The sequence below is a fragment of the Oncorhynchus masou genome, chromosome 23, assembly GCF_036934945.1.
Source record: "Oncorhynchus masou masou isolate Uvic2021 chromosome 23, UVic_Omas_1.1, whole genome shotgun sequence".
NCBI lineage: Eukaryota > Metazoa > Chordata > Actinopteri > Salmoniformes > Salmonidae > Oncorhynchus > Oncorhynchus masou.
Genome location: NC_088234.1, coordinates 60,475,611 through 60,500,277, shown reverse-complemented (window position 1 = coordinate 60,500,277; position 24,667 = coordinate 60,475,611). Strand labels below are relative to the sequence as shown.

The 24,667-nt window shown below is 44.1% G+C and overlaps 1 protein-coding gene across 1 annotated transcript in view; it reads right to left on the bottom strand.

The window, feature by feature from the left end:
• The window catches only part of LOC135511142 (small ribosomal subunit protein uS5m-like), a 245,329-nt gene that overhangs the window by 40,804 nt on the left and 179,858 nt on the right, over positions 1–24,667 (bottom strand). Inside the window, exon 4 of the transcript XR_010451216.1 lies at positions 10,964–11,093. The gene's annotated coding sequence lies outside the window, so the exon portion shown is untranslated. The remainder of the gene's footprint in view (positions 1–10,963; positions 11,094–24,667) is intronic.

The following is a 24,667-nucleotide window of genomic DNA, read 5'->3' as shown; positions in this document are numbered from 1 at the left end:
ATTGACCCTCTGGGAAGAATAAACTTGGTTCAGCTTTCATAGTGTCCGTTGAGTTTTTGACTCTGAGAATTAGAACCTAAAACTGGTAACTGTAATGAACTTGTCCTCTGCAGCAGAGGTCACTCTGGGTCTTCCATTACTGTGACGGTCCTCATGAGAGCCAGTTTCATCATTGCGCTTGATGGTTTTCGCGACTGCACAAATGTTCCGGATTGACTGACCTTCATGTCTTAAAGTAATGATGGACTGTCGTTTCTCTTTGCTTATTTGAGCTGTTCTTGCCATAATATGGACTTGGTCTGTTACCAAATAGGGTTATCTTCTGTATACCACCCCTACCTTGTCACAACACAACTGTTTGGCTCGAACGCATTAAGGAAAGAAATTCCACAAATTAACTTTTAACAAGGCACACCTGTTAATTGAAATGCATTCCAGGTGACTACCTCATGAAGCTGGTTGAGATAATGCCAAGTGTGTGCAAAGCTGTCATCAAGTCAAAGGGTGGTTATTTGAAGAATCTCAAATATAAAATATATTTAGATTTGTTTAACACTTTTGTTACTTTTGTTACTACATGATTCCATGTGTTATTTCATAGGTGATGTATTCACTATTATTCTACAATGTAGAAAATAGTAAAAATAAAGAAAAACCCTTGAATGAGTAGGTGTTCTTAAACCTTTGACCAGTAGTGTATATATTTTAAACACTAACCTGTCAATAAAAGCTTGAAGCTGATCCATCAAGTCAATTGTTTAAGGCATAATTCTAATTATGTTATAATTTTGAAACATTGTCAGATATTTTATCTAACATTATAAAAGCAATATGAACTAGAGGAGACAATGGCCTGTACTGAAACCTTTATTCTATTCCAGGTCACCAGCTAATACCTTCGTCCCACCAGTCTCTCCTGTAACTTCTCCCAGGATAACACCCAAGCATGGTACTTGAAACCTATGCAGAAATGTATTCACTAGATGGGTTAATAAAATGGCATATGTTTGGAACCTTATTAAACAACTCCACAATTGAAAAGCAATTCCAGGCGATTTTTTTAACTTACAAAACAACTTGCAAAACAACTTTTTTCTTAGTTGATAACTTGGCAAAACATGGTTGGACCTGCTGTTTTTTTTTGCAGGGAACTTCTCCACATTAGGAATATGCTGATGTCACTATTTCATTCTAGCTCCTCTCTTATCTGAGAAAGTGGGCGTGTTACTTTCGTCCGGGCTCGCCGCTACTTGTGACGCCACATGCAGGTAGATTTTGTTATTTGCGGGTAAGAATGTAGATTTCACCAGCCACTTTGGTGGGTGGTCACACAGAGCATTTGGGAACAGATTTTTTTTAAATCCAAAGCCCACATGTAGAAGTTAGTTTAATTGACAAGAAATGTTACAAAAAAGTCTGACTTTGTCCTGTATCTTGGCCAGTTACCTCGTTTTGTTCACATGCTCGGTTGTTTTCAATGTTAATTTGAGTTTGCTGCTACTGTCTGCTGATAGGAAAACATTTCAGTCTGAGATTGATCTGGTTTTACCATTGTATTGAATTGATTTATTTGAACATACAAATGGTTAATAGACACAGCTCACAAAAATGAAATGAAATTAAGCAATATACCCATTTATGTTATGTACTTGAGTGAAGACCCAAAAGCGGTTTTAACAGAAAACAGAGTTCTTTAATAAAAAACAGGAATGGCATAAATCCTCTTCCAACGTAGTCAATGGAACAAAAGAACGTAGTATAATGCAGGATGCACCTGCCAGGCAGACTCCGACAGGATAGGACAAGGTGGAAGCAAACGGGACGACAGCTTGCTTCTAGTATCAAAAACACAAACAAGAATCAGACACTGAAAGTAGCAGGAACAGAGAGAGAAATAGAGACCTAATCAGAGGGGAAGAGAGAACAGGTGGGGAAAGAGTGAATGAGCTAGTTAAGGGAAATGTAGAACAGCTGAAGAATGAGAGACAGAGAAGGTAACCTAAAAAGACCAGCAGAGAGAGACAGAGTGAAGAGAAAGGACAGGAACAGACATAACAAGACATGACAGTACCCCCCCACTCACCGAGCGCCTCCTGGCGCACTCGAGGAGGAAACCTGGCGGCAACGGAGGAAATCATCGATCAGCGAACGGTCCAGCACGTCCCGAGAGGGAACCCAACTCCTCTCCTCAGGACCGTACCCCTCCCAATCCACTAGGTACTGATGACCACGGCCCCGAGGGCGCATGTCCAAAATCTTACGAACCCTGTAGATGGGTGCGCCCTCGACAAGGATGGGGGGAGGGACGAGCGGGGGCGCGAAGAACGGGCTTAACACAGGAGACATGGAAGACCGGGTGAACGCGACGAAGATAGCGCGGGAGAAGAAGTCGCACTGCGACAGGATTAATGACCTGAGAAATACGGAACGGACCAATGAACCGCGGGGCCAACTTGCGAGAAGCTGTCTTAAGGGGAAGGTTCTGAGTGGAGAGCCATACTCTCTGGCCGCAACAATATCTAGGACTCTTGGTCCTACGCTATTAGCGGCCCTCACAGTCTGCGCCCTATTACGGCAAAGTGCCGACCTGACCCCCTTCCAGGTGCGCTCGCAACGCTGGACAAAAGCCTGAGCGGAGGGGACGCAGGACTCGGCGAGCTGAGATGAGAACAGCGGAGGCTGGTACCCGAGGCTACACTGAAAAGGGGATAGACCGGTAGCAGACGAGGGAAGCGAGTTGTGGGCGTACTCTGCCCAGGGGAGCTGTTCTGACCAAGACGCAGGGTTACGAAAAGAAAGACTGCGTAAAATGCGACCAACAGTCTGATTGGCCCGTTCGGCTTGACCGTTAGACTGGGGATGAAAGCCGGACGAGAGACTGACGGAAGCCCCAATCAAACGGCAAAACTCCCTCCAAAATTGAGACGTGAACTGCGGGCCTCTGTCGGAAACGACGTCAGACGGAAGGCCATGAATTCGGAAAACATTCTCGATAATGATCTGAGCCGTCTCCTTAGCAGAAGGGAGCTTATCGAGAGGAATGAAATGAGCCGCCTTAGAGAATCTATCGACAACCGTAAGAATAACTGTCTTCCCCGCTGATGAAGGCAGTCCGGTGATAAAATCTAAAGCGATGTGAGACCACGGTCGAGAGGGAATGGGAAGCGATCTGAGACGGCCGGCAGGAGGAGAGTTCCCAGATTTAGTCTGCGCGCAGACTGAACAAGCGGCGACAAATCGACGCGCGTCACGTTCCCGAGTGGGCCACCAGAAACGCTGGCGAATGGAAGCGAGCGTACCCCGAACGCCGGGGTGGCCGGCTAACTTGGCAGAGTGGGCCCACTGAAGAACGGCCGGACGAGTAGGAACGGGAACGAACAGAAGGTTCCTAGGACAAGCTCGCGGCGACGGAGTGTGAGCGAGTGCTTGCTTTACCTGCCTCTCAATTCCCCAGACAGTCAACCCGACAACACGCCCGTCAGGGAGAATCCCCTCGGGGTCGGTGGAGACCTCAGAAGAACTGAAGAGACGAGATAAAGCATCAGGCTTGGTGTTTTTGAGCCCGGACGATAAGAAATAACAAACTCGAAACGAGCGAAAAACAGAGCCCAACGAGCCTGACGCGCATTAAGTCGTTTGGCTGAACGGATGTACTCAAGGTTCCTATGGTCAGTCCAAACGACAAAAGGAACGGTCGCCCCCTCCAACCACTGTCGCCATTCGCCTAGGGCTAAGCGGATGGCGAGCAGTTCGCGATTACCAACATCATAGTTACGTTCTGACGGCGATAAGCGATGAGAGAAAAACGCGCAAGGATGGACCTTGCCGTCAGAGAGAGAGCGCTGAGAAAGAATGGCTCCCACGCCCACCTCTGACGCATCAACCTCAACAACAAACTGTCTAGAGATGTCAGGTGTAACAAGAATAGGAGCGGATGTAAAACGATTCTTAAGAAGATCAAAAGCTCCTGGGCGGAAACGGACCACTTAAAGCACGTCTTAACAGAAGTAAGGGCTGTGAGGGGAGCTGCCACCTGACCGAAATTACGGATGAAACGACGATAGAAATTAGCGAAGCCCAGAAAGCGCTGCAGCTCGACGCGTGACTTAGGAACGGGCCAATCAATGACAGCCTGGACCTTAGCGGGATCCATCTTAATGCCCTCAGCGGAAATAACGGAACCGAGAAAAGGGACAGAGGCGGCATGAAAAATGCACTTCTCAGCCTTCACATAAAGACAGTTCTCCAAAAGGCGCTGGAGGACGCGTCGCACGTGCTGAACATGAATCGAGAGAGACGGAGAAAAAATCAGGATATCGTCCATGTAAACGAAAACAAAAATGTTCAGCATGTCTCTCAGGACGTCGTTAACTAGTGCCTGAAAGACAGCTGGAGCGTTAACGAGGCCGAAAGGAAGAACCCGGTATTCAAAGTGCCCTAACGGAGTGTTAAACGCCGTCTTCCACTCGTCCCCCTCCCTGATGCGCACGAGATGGTAGGCGTTACGAAGGTCCAATTTGGTGAAAAACCTGGCTCCCTGCAGGATCTCGAAGGCTGAAGACATAAGAGGAAGCGGATAACGATTCTTAACTGTTATGTCATTCAGCCCTCGATAATCCACGCATGGGCGCAGGGACCCGTCCTTCTTCTGAACAAAAAAAAACCCGCTCCGGCGGGAGAGGAGGAGGAGACTATGGTACCGGCGTTGAGCGAAACCGACAAATAATCCTCGAGAGCCTTACGTTCGGGAGCCGACAGAGAGTATAATCTACCCCGGGGGAGTAGTTCCCGGAAGGAGATCAATACTACAGTCATACGACCGGTGTGGAGGGAGAGAAGTGGCCTTGGAACGACTGAACACCGTGCGCAGATCGTGATACTCCTCCGGCACCCCTGTCAAATCGCCAGGCTCCTCCTGTGAAGAAGAGACAGAGGAAACAGGAGGGATAGCAGACATTAAACAGGTCACATGACAAGAAACATTCCAGGATAGGATAGTATTACTAGACCAATTAATAGAAGGGTTATGGCGCACTAGCCAGGGATGACCCAAAACAACAGGTGTAAAAGGTGAACGAAAAATTAAAAAAGAAATGGTTTCGCTATGATTACCAGAGACAGTGAGGGTTAAAGGCAGCGTCTCACGCTGAATCTTGGGGAGAGAACTACCATCTAAAGCGAACAAGGCCCTGGGCTCCCTAACTGTCTGAGAGGAATGTCATGTTCCCGAGCCCAGGTCTCGTCCATAAAACAGCCCTCCGCCCCAGAGTCTATCAAGGCACTGCAGGAAGCAGATGAACCGGGCCAGCGGAGATGGACCGGAAAGGTAGTGCGTGATCCAGAAGGAGAGGCCTGAGTAGTTGCGCTCACCAGTAGCCCTCCTCTTACTGATGAGCTCTGGCTTTTACTGGACATGAGGTGACAAAATGACCAGCGGAGCCGCAGTAGAGACAGAGGCGATTGGTGATTCTCCGTTCCTTCTCCTTGGCCGAGATGCGGATACCCCCAGCTGCATAGGCTCAGCATCCGAGCCGGCGGAGGAGGGTGGCAGTGATGCGGCAGGTGGCAGTGATGTGGAGAGGGGAGCAATGGAGAACGCGAGCTCCTTTCCACGAGCTCGGCGACGAAGATCAAACCGTCGCTCTATGCGAATAGCGAGAGCTATTAAGGAGTCCAGACAGGAAGGAACCTCCCGGGAGAGGATCTCATCCTTAACCTCGACGAGGAGACCCTCCAGAAAACGAGCGAGCAAAGCCGGCTCGTTCCAGTCACTAGAGGCAGCGAGAGTGCGAAACTCAATAGAATAATCCGTTATGGATCTATTCCCCTGACATAGGGAAGACAGGGCCCTGGAAGCCTCCTCGCCAAAAACAGAACGGTCAAAAACCCGTATCATCTCCTCCTTAAAGTCCTGATACCGGTTAATACACTCAGCCCTCGCCTCCCAGATTGCCGTGCCCCACTCACGCGCCCGTCCGGTAAGGAGAGAAATGACGTAGGCGATGCGGGCTGCGCTCCTGGAGTAAGTGTTGGGCTGGAGAGAGAACACCACATCACACTGAGTGAGGAATGAGCGGCACTCAGTGGGCTCCCCAGAGTAACACGGCGGGTTGTTGATCCTGGGCTCCGGAGACTCGGAAACCCTGGAAGTGGGCGGTGGATCGAGGCGGAGTTGGTGAACCTGTCTTGTGAGGTCGGAGACTTGGACGGCCAGGGTCTCAACGGCATGTCGAGCAGCAGACAATTCCTCCTCGTGTCTGCCTAGCATCGCTCCCTGGATCTCGACGGCGGAGTGAAAAGGGTCCGGAGCCGCTGGGTCCATTCTTGGTCTGATTCTTCTGTTATGTACTTGAGTGAAGACCCAAAAGCGGTTTTAACAGAAAACAGAGTTCTTTAATAAAAAACAGGAATGGCATAAATCCTCTTCCAACGTAGTCAATGGAACAAAAGAACGTAGTATAATGCAGGATGCACCTGCCAGGCAGACTCCGACAGGATAGGACAAGGTGGAAGCAAACGGGACGACAGCTTGCTTCTAGTATCAAAAACACAAACAAGAATCAGACACTGAAAGTAGCAGGAACAGAGAGAGAAATAGAGACCTAATCAGAGGGGGAAGAGAGAACAGGTGGGGAAAGAGTGAATGAGCTAGTTAAGGGAAATGTAGAACAGCTGAAGAATGAGAGACAGAGAAGGTAACCTAAAAAGACCAGCAGAGAGAGACAGAGTGAAGAGAAAGGACAGGAACAGACATAACAAGACATGACAATTTACTTCTTACTACTAATATATTTGTTGTTTTTGAAACAGAAAGCATGCTCATCCATTTAAAAATAAATTATGGAAGAAAAAATAATTTCTGGTAAGCTGCTTGACTGAGGGACCTTACAGATAATTGTATGTGTGGGGTACAGAGATGAGGTCGTCATTCAAAAATCAAGTTCAACACTATTATTGCACACAGAGTGAGTTCATACAACTTATGTGACTTGTTAAGCACATTTTTACTCCTGAACTTATTTAGCCTTGACATAACACTGTGATTGCATACTTATTGACTCAAGAGATTTCAGCTTGGAATTCTTGGTAATTAATTTGTAAACATTTTGAAAAACATTCCACTTTGACATTATGGGATATTGTGTGTAGGCCAGTGACAAGATGTCTACATCTAATCCATTTTAAATATGAGCTGTAACACAACAAAATGTGGAAAAAGTCAAGGGGTGTGAATACATTCTTAAAGGTACTGTAGATACTATAGACAGTGTTGAAATGTATCCATTCTAGAGCAATAATACTGGTCAATCAAAAAACTGTGTAGCATATGCTAGAAGCTTAGAACGCTTCCACAGTCTCCTTTAGGCCTGTACACACCTATAACCTTCATCCCTTCCCTTCATCTCTCCTATATATTGGCACACAATGAATGAGGAATGAGGCACACAAAAAAAGTTGAAAAAAGTTGAAAGGCATGAAAAGACCAACAAGCCACGCTTCCCTCTCCGTACGCACACTTTGTTTTGCCTTACTTTGCTCATGGCTATGAGACTTCTGTGCTAGAAGTCTTCAAATTGGACACAGACTAAAGCAGTAAACAGGCGTACTGCATATCGAAACAGTTTGTTCACAGACAAAATACAATCAAAGAGGTCTGAACAGAGTTCTGAGTGAGTATAAAACTAAAACTCCAGCTCATCTCCAACAATTTGTCATGACCTAGTGAAAATATTATCTTCAAAAGAACCAAGCCCTCAGGCAAAAGAGCCTTTAGAACACAAATGAGTCTTAAAAAAATGAATCACTCTGTGATCTAACAGAGCATGGGCTTTTCACAAAATGTCTTACAGGACACTGTATACAAGCATAGGGACCCTGTTTTCTGTTCTCTCTTGACTCCCTGTACACGCCCAGTCAGTGAAGCTGGCCACTCAGATGCTCATAGACATGTCTGACACATTCATTAGATTCAGCAGCCATATCTGCTGTGCCACCAGTCAGCCAGCCAGTCAGTCAATCAATCAGCGAGTCAGTCAGGCGGCCCAGCATCTCTTTCATTAGCAGTAGTAATAATCCTGGGCTAGGCTGCCATGACCAGCTATTAGAACATTTGGCGTCAGGCAGAGAGACAACAGAGTTCCACTTGGCCCAATCATTTCACTCATCTTTCACATTACACTGAACAAAAATATAAAACGTAACACGTAAAGTGTTGGTTTCATGTTTCATGAGCTGAAGTAAAAAAAGATCCCAGAAATGTTCCATACACACAAAAAGCTTATTTCCTCTCAAATGTTCTGCACACATTTGTTTAATCCCTGTTAGTGAGCATTTCTCCTTTTCCAAGATAATCCATTCACCTGACAGGTGTAGCATATCAAGAAGCCGATTAAACTGCATGATAATTACACAGGTGCACCTTGTGCTGGGGACAATAAAAGGCCACTAAAATGTGCAGTTTTCACAACACAATGCCACAGATGTCTCAAGTTGAAGGAGTGTGTAATTGGCATGCTGACTGCAGAAATGTCGGCAGCGCTGTTGCCAGAGAATGTTAATTTCGCTACCATAAGCCGCCTCCAACGTCGTTTCAGAAGTACGTCCAACCGGCCTCACAACAGCAGACCACGTGTGACCACGCCAGCCCAGGACCTCCACATCCCGCTTCTTCACCTGCGGGATTGTCTGAGACCAGCCACCCAGACAGCTGATGAAACTGTGGGTTTGCACAACCGAAGACTTTTTGCATAAACTGTCAGAAACCAGGGAAACTCATTTGCTCGCTGTCCTAACCAGGGTCTTGACCTGACTGCAGTTTGGCATCGTAACAGACTTCAGTGGGCAAATGCTCACCTTCAATGGCCAGTGGCACGCTGGAGAAGTGTGCTCATCACGGAAGAATCCCAGTTTCAACTGTACTGGGCAGATGGCAGACAGTGTGTGTGGGCGAGCAGTCGACTGATGTCAACGTTGTGAACAGAGTGCCCCATGGTGGCGATGGGGTTATGGTATGGGCATGCATAAGCTACGGACAACAGAAACAATTTCATTTTATCGATGGCAATTTGAATATACAGAGATACCGTGACGAGATCCTGAGGCCCATTGTCGAGCCATTTATCCACCACCATCACCTCATGTTTCAGCATGATAATGCACAGCCCCATGTCGCAAGGATCTGTACACAAGTCCTTGAAGCTGATAATGTCCCAGTTCTTCCATGGCCTCCATACTCACTAGGCATTGACTGGTTTTCTGATCTACGCCCTACTATTTTCTTGAGGTATCTGTGACCAACAGATGTATACTGTATCTGTATTCCCAATCATGGGAATAATGACTAATTCATAGATTAGAGCCCAATTCATTTATTTCAATTGACTGATTTACTTATAAGAACTGTAACTCAGTAGAATCTTAGAAATTGTTGCATGTTGCGTTTATATTTATGTTCAGTGTAGTACATAGCATCTCATCAGATTAGTCTTAGCCTTCCTTATGTGCTAAAGATCACACACTTAAGTTAACATAGAATCTAGTGACAATTCTGGCATTCGACATCTCTTGGAAAAGTGTACCTTTCCCTATTTAAAAATAGTCTTCCCAAAACAATTGAACAGGATGTCAGTCCGTTTTGAAAACCCATTGCTAAAGAATCATTTGCCAGCAAAATCTTTAAAAAGTATGCTGAAACATCCTAATACACACCAAAGCAGTTTCTCAACTATTTAAGAGGCATATAATTTACAATAATAAGTCTGGAGATGCAACGCAATTAAAGTAGCAACTTGTCTTGAGTATGTATAAATAGAAATATAATGCTGAGAGAGTGTCAACTGAAGGTGGCAGGTTAATAAAGTCAGGAACGTTGGGTGTATGTTTGGGTTTTCTTGCATAGGCTGAGACAGAGCTGGTGGTGACAGATGAAGCATGGGTAATTATCTCAGAGAGAAGCTGAAAGAGAGAGTGGGCTGCCTGCCTGTGTTGTGCTGAGTTGAGCTGACAGACACACACCAATGGAAGCTCTCCGCTTGACAGGTTCACCCACTGTGATTAAGTCTCACTTGGCGAGCTCGGGCCTTTTTTAATGTGTCCTATTCAAATGCTCAAGTAGATATGTCTATGTCAGGGATGGGCAACTGGCCTCTTGCAGGCCTGCGGATCAATTTCTCGGAACTCAGTCTCGGGGTCTCAACTTACTGTTTAGCGTCAGAATAGTAGAATATACATGGTGCAATTATTTTATTGTGCATCAGCAGTATTTCTTGTTGGGGTGGAGGGGTTGCCCATCCCTGGTCTATATTATAGTGCACGGAGCTTCCTTCCATCTCATACTGCACAAATAAACTGCAAACCTGGTTTCAAAAAACAGATAAAGCAACACCTCGTGGCACAACACCTCTCCCCTATTTGACCTAGATAGTTTGTTTGTATGCAATGATATGTAGGCTAAGTGTGACGTTTTAAAAATGTATGAAGTTCTGTCCTTGAGCTGTTCTTGTCTAATGATGTTCTGTATTATGTCATTCTGTATTATGTTTCATGTTTTGAAACAGGAAGATTAGCTTCTGGAAGATTAGGAAGATTAGCTGCTGCTTTTGCAACAGCTAATGGGGATCCTAATAAAATACCAAATAGTGCCGTCTCTGGTAATACTGGGGCAGTATCGAGAGGTTCAAGTCGTAGACCAGAGTCGGGGATGATTCGCATTGTGAATAACAGCACCATTATAGTGAAGGTTGAGCACATACTGTATCAGAGCTGATGTCAGCTAATATTAGAATTAATCCATTTCTTCACTTGATAGAGTAATGTGGAAAGGAAGTGTGTTCTGTTGATAAAAAAATAAGCATTGACATAAGAGCTTGGCTGATAATGACAATGAGTTAACATGAAAATAATAGATATGCTTTAATATAGGTACTCTATCAACTCTTCAGAGTTCGGGAACACCAGTACTTACGCTTGTTGAAGAAGCTGCTATGTCTGGTCTGTATCCAGGTAGCAGGGGCAGCAGGGGTCCGTAGAGAGCCAGTGGGTCTGGCCAGGTGAGAGAGGCAGGGCACCCCGTGCTGTCCGAAGTGGCGCTACCCCTGAAACACAGCACAGACAGGGAATGTTATTTACTGCACATTAAAATTACTTAGAACAGCTACGAATGAGCCAATCTTCTTTATTTTGGATTTGGGTGTCAACGACTTTTGAGCACTTTGTATACCGCAAAACTAGCTCTCGTCCACGCAACCGTCTGGTCCTTAGATATGCATGGGCCAAAGAGTCTGGTCGCATAGAGATCCTACTATAATTAATAAGCATTCTAATTCTATGGATTGTCATTCATTTAGTATTTTGGAGAAATTACACCCTGTGCATACAAAGAAAGGTTATCCAGCACTCAACGTCTTTACTTTGGTGAGTTAAAGATTTAGATTATATGACTTAATTTGCAGTTTATTTCATCATTTTTGGGGGGAGCTAAACAAAATGGGGGCCTGACGACTCACACTAAATTCTGCCGCTGCTCTGTTGTTTGCTACATACTTTAGTCTGAGACTCATTGAAGTCGTCTGTAGTGCCGCGAGGAATGAGGGGTGTTGTACAAAACAAAGCCATTAGCAATTGGATTGTCTCTAACCAATCAGAGTATCAAATGACAAATTTTCTAACCGCCACTTCTCCACATTATCCACTAAATTGGCCAGAATTAAAAAAGATTTGTTTATTTTTTATTTTTATTAAAATGCCGCCGAAGTAGAAGGTTTTACGTGTCCCCAACCGATTGTGTTTTTTTGTTCATTTATTAGCATATTTAGTAAAAAGAAAAAATAGAAAACGTATTTTGTACATAATGTTGCCTCTACCATCTCTTATGACCGAAAATAACTTCAGACACCAGGACTGTGATTACTCAACACGGACAGGCAGAATCCTTTTTTACCTTTAACGAGTCTGACGAGCCCAACGGGAACAATACACTGCTTTCTCTGGAACAGGCCCAGATCCCTGTGATATGTGTGAAGAAGAGCGGACAAAAAGGGACCAAAGGGCCGACTGCCTTCTGAGAATTCGAAGGTGATCGAATAAACCCCCACTTCCTTCCATTCTGCTAGCAAAAGTGTAATCTTTGGAGTTATCCCCCTCTCTTCCTCTCTGGCATTACCCACGTGTGTTCTGGCCCAACGCATCGATTTCTGGACCAATCAGATGGCCACGAATGTGTTCATGTTCTGTAAGGTACTCAGATCAAAAGACAGTACAGTATGAAAGGGAAATGTAAAAAATGTTCAACTTCATATTCATCATCTCCAGCACCACCTCAACAGCAACACGTGAAAAGTGCGTCTTTCTATGTTTTGTAGTAAAAAAAAAGAGAAAGATAAGCGTTTCCAATAACATCATCGGTGTGCATCGTGTGATTTTAACCATTTAGGAGTTGGCATTGCCTACTAATTGGTTGATGATGTCATTGGAAACACTTATCTTCCTCTATATTTTTTACATAGAAACACTCCATTTTCACATATGTTGATGTTGGGAGATGATGAATATGAAGTTCAAAATGTTTGACATTTCCCTTGAAGATGAAGGCTAAAACTGCTTCTCCAAAAGAAATCCCTGATCACACTTGTAGGCAATGTCATGGCGAGGTTGGCTATCAAAGCCTCAGGGTTTAGAAACTCTGTGCTCAGATCCAGAACTTTGCGCAAAAGAAACGAACATGCTGACCAAAGTGCCTCCACCATCGTGTGCATGTTGATTTTGTCCAACCACACCAGAACCGTTCATGACACGCAGGTTAAAATATCAAAACCAACTGTGGACCAACTATATTAATTTGGGAACAGGTCGAAACACATGAAACATTCATGGACATTTAGCTAGCTTTGTGTTGCTAGCTAATTTGTCCTGGGAGATAAACATTGGATTATTTTACCTGAAATGCACATGGTCCTTTTTTTTGTTGCTGGATCTTTATACAAAATTGTGTGTTCTGTAACGTCCGGGGTGTCATGGGTGAGAAGTCAGGCGCAGGAAGCAGAGAGTTCAGGGTAGTGCCATACCTTTTAATGTACAAAAACCGGTGAACATACGCCAACCCCACGAAGCACAGGGCGCACACCAAAACAAATGCCCCAAACACGGGGGATTTAAACAGTCCAGCAAAACCCAAGAAAATGGGAAAACCGTGACACACACAGACGTGTACACCAAACAATCCCGCACAACCAGCAGGCTCTGCACCAGACCAATGTGTACAACAGCGTGTTCCAGTTCCTGCCAATATCCAGCAACTTCGCACAGCCGTTGAAGAGCGGGACAACATTCCACAGGCCACAATCAACAGCCTGATCAACTCTATGCAAAGGAAATCTGTCACGCTGCATGAGGCAATGATGGATACACCAGACACTGACTGGTTTTCTGATCTATGCTCCTACCTTTTTTAAAGGTATTTGTGACCAACAGATGCCTATCTGTATTCCCAGTCAAATGAAATCCATAGATTAGAGCCCAATTCATTTATTTAAATTGACTGATTTACTTATATGAACTGTAACTCAGTAAAATCTTTGAAATTGTTGAATTTGTGTTTTTTCTCAGTATAGTTAGTTCTCTCTCCTCATTCCTCTTCTGTGGATTTTATATGGCAGTTGGCAACCAAGGTGCTTTACTTACACCAGTTGGACTGGACTGTGGACCTCATTATTTCAATCACCCACATACTGTAAGTATATGCTCATAAAAGCCAAAGAGTAGATGGGAGAGGCGGGACTTGCAACGCATCAAGCATCTAAAATTGCTGGGGTAGCCATGTTGGTTGTGTGCCTTGAAATCTAAATAAATCACAGACAGTGTCACAAGCAAGCACCCCCACAGCATCACACCTCCTCCCTCATGCTTCGCAGTGGGAACCATACTCATTCGTTCACCTACTCTGCGTCTCACAAAGACACGTTGTGGATGGAACCAAAAATCTCAAATTTGGTCTAATGTATATTGCTCGTGTTTCTTGGCCCAAGAAAGTTTCTTCTTATTATAGTTGTCCTTTGGTAGTGTTTTTTTTCACAGCAATTCGACCATGTTGACCTGATTCAGTCTCCTCTGAACAGTTAACGTTGAGATGTCCCTGTTACTTGAACTCTGCAAAGCATTTCTTTGGGCTGCAATTTCTGAGGCTGGTAACTTTAATGAACTTATCCTCTGCAGCAGAGGTAACTCTGGGTCTTCCTTTCCTGTGGCGGTCCTCATGAGAGCCAGTTTCATCATAGCGCTTGATGGTTTTTGCGACTGCACTTGAAGAAACTTCAAAAGTTCTCAAAATTTTCCAAATTGACTGACCTTCATGACTTTAAGTAATGATGGATTGTCGTTTATCTTTGCTTATTTGAGCTGTTCTTGCCATAGTATGGACTTGGTCTATTACCAAATACAAACCACCCCTACCTTGTCACAACACAACTGATTGGCTCAAACGCATTAAGGAAAGAAATTCCACAAAAGTAACTTTCAGCAAGTCATACCTGTTAATTGAAATGCATTCTAGGTGACGACATCCTGAAGCTGGTTGAGAGAATACCAAGAACATGCAAAGCTGTCATCAAGGCAAAAGGTGGAGGCAGGGTAGCCTAGTGGTTAGAGTGTTGGACTAGTAACCGAAAGGTTGCAAGTTTGAATCCCTGAGCTGACAAGGTACAAACCTTTTGTTCTGCCCCTGAACAGGCAGTTAACCCACTGTTCCTAGGCCATCATTGAAAATAAGAATTTGTTCTTAACCTCTTGATGCTCTGGGGGCGCTATTTCATTTTTGGATGAAAAACGTTCCCGTTTTAAACAAGATATTTTGTCACAAAAAGATGCTCGACTATGCATATAATTGATAGCTTTCGAAAGAAAACACTCTGACGTGTCCAGAACTACCAAGATATTTTCTGTGCGTGCCCTAGAACGTGAGCTTCAGGCAAAACCAAGATGAGACGGCATCCAGGAAATGAGCAGGATTTTTGAGGCTCTGTTTTCCATTGTCTCCTTATATGGCTGTGAATGCGAGAGGAGTAAGTCTGCCCTTTCTGTCGTTTCCCCAAGGTGTCTGCAGCATTGTGACGTATTTGTAGGCAGATCATTGGAAGATTGACCATAAGAGACCACATTTACCAGGTGTCCGCCCGGTGTCCTGCGCCGAAATTTGTGCGCAAAAGTCAGCTGCAAGTATTTTTCCATGGAATTTAGAGAAGAATGCAAGCTTCCACGAACGATATATCAATGAAGAGATATGTGAAAAAACACCTTGAGGATTGATTCCAATCAACGTTTGCCATGTTTCGGTCGATATTATGTAGTTAATTCGGAAAAAGATTGACGTTGTAGGTGACTGAATTTTCGGTTTGTTTCGGTAGCCACATGCGATGTACAAAACGGAACGATTTCTCCTACACACAGACGCTTTCAGGAAAAACTGCGCATTTGGTATGTAACTGAGAGTCTCCTCATTGAAAACATCCGAAGCTCTTCAAAGGTAAATGATTTTATTTATTTGGTTATCTGGTTTTTGTGAAAATGTTGCGTGCTAAATGCTACTCAAAATGCTAAGCTAGCTTTGCATACTCTTACACAAATTAGTCAATTTCTATGGTTCAAAAGCATATTTTGAAAATCTGAGATGACAGTGTTGTTAACCTCTTACACTTATGGTGGCGCTATTTCATTTTTGGAAGAAAAACGTTCCCGTTTTAAACAAGATATTTTGTCACAAAAAGATGCTCGACTATGCATATAATTGCTACTGTTCGAAAGAAAACACTCTGACGTGTCCAGAAATACAAATATCTTCTCTGTGCGTGCCCTTTAACGTGAGCTTCAGGCAAAACCAAGATGACTTGGCATCCAGGAAATGACAAGGATTTTTGAGGCTCTGTCTTTCATGATCTCCTTATATGGCTGTGAACGCAAGAGGAATGAGTCTGCCCTTTCTGTCGTTTCCCCAAGGTGTCTGAAGCATTGGGACGTATTTGTAGGCAGATCGTTGGAAGATTGACCATAAGAGACCACATTTACCACGTGTCCGCCCGGTGTCCTGCGCCGAAATTGGTGCGCAAAAGTCACCTGCCAGTATTTTTCCATGGGGCACAGAGAGAGCAGCAAGCTTCCACGAACTGCATGTCAATGAAGAGATATGTGAAAAAACACCTTGAGGATTGATTCCAAACAACGTTTGCCATGTTTCGGTCGATATTATGTAGTTAATCCGGAAAAAGTTTCACGTTGTAGGTGACTGCATTTTCGGTTCGTTTCGGTAGCCAGGCGCAATGTAGAAAACGGAACGATTTCTCCTACACACAGACGCTTTCAGGAAACACTGCGCATTTGGTATGTGGCTGGGAGTCTCCTCATTGAAAACATCAGAAGCTCTTCAAAGGTAAATTATTTTATTTATTTGGTTATCTGGCTTTTGTGAAAATGTTGCGTGCTACATGCTACACAAAATGCTATGCTAGCTTTGCATACTCTTACACAAATTAGTCAATTTCTATGGTTCAAAAGCATATTTTGAAAATCTGAGATGACAGTGTTGTTAAGAAAAGGCTAAGCTTGAGAGCAAACGCATTATTTTAATTTTATTTGCGATTTTCAGAAATCGTTAACGTTGCGTTATGCTAATGAGCCTGAGGCTTAGTCACAATCCCGGATCCGGGATGGGGAGTTTCAAGAGGTTAAGAAAAGGCTAAGCTTGAGAGCAGACGCATTATTTTCATTTTATTTGCGATTTTCAGAAATCGTTAACGTTGCGTTATGCTAATGAGCCTGAGGCTTTAGTCACGATCCCGGATCCGGGATGGGGAGTTTCAAGAGGTTTAACTGACTTGCCTAGTAAAATAAAGGTAAAATAAAAAATCTAAGATATATTTTGATTTGTTTAACACTTTCTTTTTTGGGTACTACATGATTCCATATGTGTTATTTGATGTCTTCACTAAAAAACCCTTGAATGAGTAGGTGTGTCCAAATTTTTGACTGGTACTGTACGTCCTTGGGTGTTGCATAGCATTTGACCAGAGTTATGCCCCCTTTGTTTTCTGGATGTCTAGCCCACATTTTCTGTACAGGACACCTACAGCACCCGTTGTCGCAGGAAGGTCAAAAAGATTATCAAGAACATCAACCACCCGAGCCACTGCCTGTTCACCCCGCTACCATCCAGAAGGTGAGGTCAGTACAGGTGCATCAAAGCTTGGACCGAGAGACTGAAAAACAACTTCTATCTCAAAGCCAATAGACTGTTAAACAGCCGTCACTAACACAGAGAAAATCACTGGCCACTTTAATAAATGGAACACTAGTCACTTTAATAATGCCACTTTAATAAGGTTTACATATCTTGCATTATTAATTCCATATGTATATACTGTATTTCTATACCATCTATTGGCTCTTTCCTATGCCGCTCGGTCATCGTTCATCCATATATTTATATTCTTATTCCGTCCCTACTTAGATTTGTGTGTATTAGGTAGTTGTTGTGGAACTGTTAGATTATTTGTTAGATATTACTGCACTGTCGGAGTGGGAGGCACAAGCATTTCGCTACACTCGCATCAACATCTGCTAACCATGTGTGCGTGACCAATAAAATTTGATTTGAAGCACGTGCACCACTTTTTTAGCTTGCTAAAATCTAGCTAGTTGGAGTCGGTGTGTACCTCCGTTTGTACCACTACACAGTGGGCTCCCAAGTGGCGCAGTGGTCTAAGGCACTGCATCTCAGTGCTAGAGGCATCACTACAGACCCTGGGTCTGGCCGTCATTGTAAATAAAAAATGTGTTCTTAACTTATTTGTTCTTACTGCCTAATTAAATAAAGGTAAAAAAAAACAGTCAAATATTTGACGCATGTGTGCACCCGTTGAGGCCTGTTCCATTGAAAATGAATGACTTCCACCGGAATGCAAAGAGTTTGATGCATCTAGTGGACATGAGGCGTTCGGAGTCTTGGTACACAGTCAAGAAATCCTCCGCGAAAGGACATGGAAAGCGACAGAGCACGGGGACAACAGATTGTCTTCACGCGATGGACCAGAGCTAGGCATTCATCAAGAAAGACATGTAAACGAAAGATAAGAATGGATTTGTTGAGCAACGTACATCCCGATAATATATTATTATCGATAAGAGATGATTTCTGATGGAATGGTGATCTTAAATAGCTAGCTTGCCGACTGTCTCGCTAAATCTGACAAGCTGAGAATGACAAGTTAGCATTAGCCATAGCATAGTGTGCAGCCTTTGTCCTTCAAAACAGACTACATGGTTCAGTATGCAACCCAATTACATATTCTAGGGTTAAAACGTGTAATTTGGGAAATATATTCACTTCCCAGTGTAATCCGGAGGGCACAGCCCATCCGTATGGACGCCGCCATTTTGAAGTTATGAAAGGTCCTGAACAGCACAACAAGTAGACTGAGATGTGCCGGTTCAAAAATAAGATTTTGTTTAATTTTGTCACGTTCTGACCTTAGTACTTTTGTTATGTCTTTGTTTTAGTATGGTCAGGGCGTGAGTTGGGTGGGTTGTCTATGTTCCTTTTTCTATGTTTTGGGATTTCTGTGTTTGGCCTGGTATGGTTCTCAATCATACGCAGCTGTCTATCGTTGTCCCTGATTGAGAACCATACTTAGGTAGCCTGGTTTCACTTTTGAGTTGTGGGTGATTATTTTCCCGTGTCAGTGTTTGTGCCACACGGGACTGTTTTGTTTGTGTCGTTCTTTCACTTTGTTATTTTGTATTTTGTAGTGTTCAGATTTACATATTAAAACGGACACTTCCAATGCTGCACCTTGGTCCGATATCTCTTACTCCTCGCCAGAAGAAAAGATAACATTACATTATGGATAACGTACAGGTAAATATGATTATTAGGAAAGCTATATTCAATGTAATTAAAGCTATAATGAAGTGTTTCAATTATAAGCATGTCGGCTTAATCTGACCTGGACCTCAGATCCTGGTATTAGGCTACATGGGTGACTGGTTAAGAATTATTGGGTGATATAATCCTGCTATTCTGTGTGAAATAGCTGTACAAATGCATTTTCTGTCTGTTAAATTAGCTTGATTTCTGATGCCTGTTTCTGTTGAATGTACTCACAGGTTCAACTTAAAGAGCAAAGCTCATGCTATGCTTATTGCCACTGTGTGTTCTATTACAATACATTGCAGCATTTCTTGAGACTTCTCACACCTGCAGAAGGCAAGGAACTGTGAAAATAAAAGAGGCCTCTAGAACAGAACATCCTGTTACAGATCATGTCTCTCATATCTGTGACAGCTGCCATGTGTGCTGCAGCTTCGGAAATGACTCCCAGCAGCAGGGCACTGAACATGGAAAAGTGAGGGTATGTACGTGCATTTTCTTGTTGGCGTTTTGACAATTTATCTATATCTACCTTGTCTGCTGTTGGACAAAGACAGAAGCGTCGAATGAGAGAGAGAAAGCTCAGGAAATGAACCAGCGGATGTGAATACAACTCAACACAGTTCCAAATCAAATCAAATCAAAATGTATTTGTCACATACACATGGTTAGCAGATGTTAATGCGAGTGTAGCGAAATGATTGTGCTTCTAGTTCCGACAATGCAGTAATAACCAATGAGTAATCTAAACTAACAATTCACAACTACTACCTTATACACAGTGTAAAGGGATGAAGAATATATACATTAAGTGATGGTACATAGCGGCATAGGAAAGATGCAGTAGATGGTATCGAGTACAGTATATACATATGAGATGAGTAATTTAGGGTATGTAAACATATAAAAGTGGCATTGTTTAACTTCTTCGAAATAGGGGGCGCTTTTTTAATTTTTTGGATACAAAACATTCCCGTTTTAAACAAGATATTTTGTCACAAAAAGATGCTCAACTATGCATATAATTGACAGCTTTGGAAAGAAAACACTCTGACGTTTTCAAAACTGCAAAGATATTATCTGTGAGTGCCACAGAACTGATGCTACAGGCGAAATCAAGATGAAATTTCAAACAGGAAATGTCCCAGATTCTGAAGGCGCTGTGTTCCAATGTCTCCTTATATGGCTGTGAATGCGCCAGGAATGAGCCTACACTTTCTGTCGTTTCCCCAAGGTGTCTGCAGCATTGTGACGTATTTGTAGGCATATCATTGGAAGATTGACCATAAGAGACTACATTTACCAGGTGCCCGCTTGGTGTCCTCCGTCGTAATCTCCAGCTGCGTGCATTTTTCCATTTTCTTCAAGGAGAAACACAACTGCCACGAATGATTTATCATCGAATAGATATGTGAAAAACACCTTGAGGATTGATTCTAAACAACGTTTGCCATGTTTCTGTCGATATTATTGAGTTAATTTGGAAAAAAAGTTTGGCGTTGTAATGACTGAATTTTCGGGGGGTTTTCTAAGCCAAACGTGATGAACAAAACGAAGCGATTTCTCCTACACAAATAATCTTATTTGGAAAAACTGAACATTTGCTATCTAACAGAGTCATTGAAAACATCCGAAGTTCTTCGAAGGTAAATTATTTTATTTGAATGCTTTTCTTGTTTTTGTGAAAATGTTGCCTGCTGAATGCTAGGCTAATGCTATGCAAGCTATCAATACCTCTTACACAAATGCTTGTGTAGCGATGGTTGAAAAGTATATTTTGAAAATCTGAGATGACAGTGTTGTTAACAAAAGGCTAAGCTTGTGAGTGAATATATTTCTTTCATTTCATTTGTGATTTTCATGAAGTTAACGTTGCGTTATGCTAATGCGCTTGAGGCTATGATTACACTCCCGGATACGGGTTTGCTCGACGCTAGAGGTTAAATAGCCTATAAACAAAACCTAACTCAAAACAGGTGTACCCAATTAAACCCAATAAACAGAAACAAACAGAAAGGGAATCGATGGCAGCTAATAGGCCGGCGACGCCGACCGCCGAGCGCCGCCCGAACAGGAAGAGGTGCCATCTTCGGCGAGATTCGTGACAAAGTGGCACATCAATTTTTCCACTATTAAAGTGGCTGGAGTTGAGTCAGTATGTTGGCAGCAGCCACTCGATGTTAGTGGTGGCTGTTTAACAGTCTGATGGCCTTGAGATAGAAGCTGTTTTTCAGTCTTTCGGTCCCTGCATTGATGCACCTGTACTGACCTCGCCTTCTGGATGATAACGGGGTGAACAGGCAGTGGCTCGGGTGGTTGTTGTCCTTGATGATCTTTATGGCCTTCCTGTGACATTGGGTGGTGTAGGTGTCCTGGAGGGCAGGTAGTTTGCCCCCGGTGATGCGCTGTGCAGACCTCACTACCCTCTGGAGAGCCTTACGGTTGTGGGGCGGAGCAGTTGCCGTACCAGGCGGTGATACAGCCCAACAGGATGCTCTCAATTGTGCATCTGTAAAAGTTTGTGAGTGCGTTTGGTGACAAGCCGAATTTCTTCAGCCTACAGAGGTTGAAGAGGCGCTGCTGCGCCTTCTTCACCACGCTGTCTGTGTGGGTGTACCAATTCAGTTTGTCCGTGATGTGAACGCCGAGGAACATAAAACTTACTACCCTCTCCATTACACTCCCGTCGATGTGGATAGGGGGGTGCTCCCTCTGCTGTTTCCTGAAGTCCACGATCATCTCCTTTGTTTTGTTGACGTTGAGTGTGAGGTTATTTTCCTGACACCACACTCCAAGGGCCCTCACCTCCTCCCTGTAGGCAGTCTCGTCGTTGTTGGTAATCAAGCCTACCACTTTAGTGTTGTCCGCAAACTTGATGACTGAGTTGGAGGCGTGCATGGCCACGCAGTCGTGGGTGAGCAGGGAGTACAGGAGAAGGCTCAGAATGCACCCTTGCGGGGCCCAAGTGTCGAGGATCAGCGGGGTGGAGATGTTGTTACCTACCCTCACCACCTGGGAGCGGCCAGTTAGGAAGTCCAGTACCCAGTTGCACCGGGCGGTGTTGAGACGCTGGGTCTCGAGCTTGATGACGAGTTTGGAGGGTACTATGGTGTTGAATGCTGAACTGTAGTCAATGAGCAGCATTCTCACATAGGTATTCCTCTTGTCCAGATGGGTTAGGGCAGTGTGGTTGCGATTGCGTTATCTGTGGACCTATTGGGGCGGTAAGCAAATTGGAGTGGGTCTAGAGTGTCAGGTAGGGTGGAGGTGATATGGTCCTTGACTAGTCTCTCAAAGCACTTCATAATGACGGAAGTGAGTGCTACGGGGCACAACATAGTGACACAACTTTTAGCTCAGTTACCTTAGCTTTCTTGGGAACAGGAACAATGGTGGCCCTCTTAGAGCATGTGGGAACAGCAGACTGGGATAAGGATTGATTGAATATGTCCGTAAACACACCAGCCAGCTGGTCTGCGCATGCTCTTAGGACGCGGCTGGGGATGCCGTCTGGGTCTGCCGTCTGGGCCTGCAGCTTTGCGAGGGTTAACATGTTTAAATGTTTTACTCACATCGGCTGCAGTGAAGGAGAGTCCGCAGGTTTTGGTAGCGGGCCGTGTCAGTGGCACTGTATTGTCCTCAAAGCGAGAAAATAAGTTGTTTAGTCTCTCTGGGAGCAAGACATCCTGGTCCGCGACGGGGCTGGTTTTCTTTTTTGTAATCCGTGATTGACTGTAGACCCTGCCATATACCTCTTGTGTCTGAGCCGTTGAATTGCGACTCTACTTTGTCCCTATACTGACGCTTAGCTTGTTTGATTGCTTGTGGAGGAAATAGCTACACTGTTTGTATTCGGTCATGTTTCCGGTCACCTTGCCCTGGTTAAAAGCAGTGGTTCACGCTTTCAGTTACGTGCGAATGCTGCCATCAGTCCACGGTTTCTGGTTTGGGAATGTTTTAATAGTTGCTGTGTGTATGACATCGCCGATGCACTTGCTAATAAACTCGCTCACCGAATCAACGTATTCATCAATGTTGTTGTTCGACGCAATGCGGAACATATCCCAATCCACGTGATCGAAGCAATCTTGAAGCATGGAATCAGATTGGTCGGACCAGCATTGAACAGACCTGAGCGTGGGAGCTTCCTGTTTTATTCTCTGTCTATAGGCAGAGAGCAACATAATGGAGGCGTGGTCAACTTTTCCGAAAGGAGGGCAGGGGAGGGCCTTATATGCGTTGCAGAAGTTAGAATAACAATGATCCAGGGTTTTACCAGCCCTGGTAGCACAATCGATATGCTGGTAGAAGTTAGGGAGTCTTGTTTTCCAGATTAGCCTTGTTAAAATCCCCAGCTACAATGAATGCAGCCTTAGGATATGTGGTTTCCAGTTTACATAGAGTCAAATAAAGTTTGTTCTGGGCCATCAATGTGCCCGTCTGGAGCCTGACCAGAAAACCGCTTCCTCTGCCCCTTTTACGGCGTCGTTGTTTTGGTTCGCCGGCTGGGATCCGATCCATTGTCCTGGGTGGTGGGCAAAACAGAGGATCTGCTTCGGGAAAGTCGTATTCCTGGTCGTAATGATGGTGAGTTGACGTTGCCCTTATATCCAGTAGTTCCTCCCAACTGTATGTAATAAAACCTAAGATTACATGGGGTACCAATGTAAGAAATAACACGTAAAAAAACAAAATAATGCAGAGTATCCTTGGAACGCGAAGCGAGGCGGCCATCTCTGCCGGCACTGTTCAACAGGATAAACTGCTGTTCAACAGAAACCTCATCCCAGACCCAGGCTTCTAAAATGTTCTCTCTGACAGCCGAAGCTGTCAGGAAATATGACAGGAGACAGGAAACAAATTAAAAAGATTCTGGAAGGTCCCTCTCCCACTGCCAGTGCAATGAGCAGAATTGAAGCTTAAAATACATTTAAAAATCTACAGGGTTTGAATATGGCAATTTCGTTGTACTTGTGACAAACATCTTTCCGGGTTCTACTATTATTCGCTCTCCTTGGGGTTTGAATACAAATGACTCTGAGGCTTTTCTTCATAATTTACAGCCCTTTTCTTTGTGTAAATATGAGTGTTTACTGTGTTAGACATGAGTGTAGCAGCAGCACTAGTATGGGGCAGTGTAGGTGGCAGGAGAGCTACAGTTTGTCTTATAATAATGATTCAGGTGTTGCATAACCATAATCCATTAAGTATCTAAAGGAACAAATAGCTGTATGTTTCTCAATCCATGCTGTATTCAGGTGATAGAAGGGATAACTTTCCTCTGTCAATTATACTGACTCACTCCACAGTGTATCTCTTGATTTTAATCATGTGTGACATATCGCTACTTTGATTACTTTGCAGAAAATGAACCATGTCCATTCATATGTCCTGGAGCATTGGCAATATTACATTGTAATGACACACCACTGTAAAGACATTGTAATGACACTGTAATGACTCTTCTCTTACAAGAGGGATAACCCTATCACTTTACCCGCTCTGTCTGACCCCTCTTCAAGCTACGGTCCAGTAGCGCTGCATGCTCTTTTTCCTCAGATCTCCATGCCTGTTCCTCTGGTCTATGACAGACGCTTCCATAATCAGTCTCAATTCACCGTGCTCTGTATAATTACCCTTCCTCAGGCTACCAGCTGGGCCCTCAGCCACAGGAAGTGGTTTTGTGTGTGGCGGGTCACCCATCACTCCCGCTAGAGGACTCAGCTGTAATTGGCACGTGGCGAGGGAAAATATAAA